This window comes from Pteropus medius, unplaced genomic scaffold (assembly GCF_902729225.1).
Source record: "Pteropus medius unplaced genomic scaffold, Ma_sr-lr_union100, whole genome shotgun sequence".
Lineage (NCBI taxonomy): Eukaryota > Metazoa > Chordata > Mammalia > Chiroptera > Pteropodidae > Pteropus > Pteropus medius.
In genome coordinates, this window is record NW_024344241.1 from 2,104,012 (window position 1) to 2,105,003 (window position 992).

Sequence of the window (992 nt, forward strand, 5' to 3'; positions counted from 1 at the left end):
AAAAAAGAGTATTTATATTATGATCTTTTCAGAGAGAAATAAAGATAAATAGCCTTATGTTAAGAGTTACTACTGAGTTTTCTTCCTTTTACTTATCTATGTTTTTTAAATTTTCTAGCATGACATTATTATGTATTAACTTTATAAAAGTGCAATATCTGCACGTCATTTTAATTCATGTTGCTTTGTTTTTATGTAGTAAAAGACTAAAGCTATTCATACTGCATAGCAAAAGCACAATCTCAATTCAATTATTCTTCCATTAACTCTGTTTTCAATAATTTAACTTTTAGAACATCTTGGTATAGGGCCCTTATAAAAGAATATCTATAGCCTGAGGATAAATGGAAGGATACCAAGTTAAGTTACTTTGGGATCAATCAAAATCTCTTTATGAACCCCAGTCTTAGGCCTTGGCTCTTGTGGGCTTGAGCAGGCCACGCTGTTCACCCAGGTTCTGTGGTCTCCAGGAAGGTTCCCTGGACCCTCAGAAGTTCTCTGTGACCTACCTCATGGTCCTAAAGAGCATCGCAGGCTACCGGCATCTACATTATGCTACTCAAAGAGGCATAAAAAAGCTAAGGAAATTGGAGAACTTATTTTAGTCAAATAATCAGCATCTCAGACTAGTCAATTTCAATCTGGATCAGTGAGGGGAGTGGAAGGAGTGTTATGGGCTGAATTGTGATCCCCCACTCCAAATTCATACGTTGAAGCCCTAATACCCAGTACTTTAGAATGTGACTGCATTTGGAGGCAGAACTTTTAAAGAGGTGGTAACATTAAAATGAGGCCCTTGAGGTGGGTCTTACCAATTTGATCCAGACACACACAAGAGACACCAGGAATGCACAACTGCACAGACGGATGGCCATGTGAGGACACAGGGAGAAAGTGGTCATCTACAAGCTGAGGAGAGAAGCCTCGGAAGGAAGCAATTCTTCCTATACCTTGCTCTTGAACTTCAGACTCCAGAACTATCAGAAAATAAA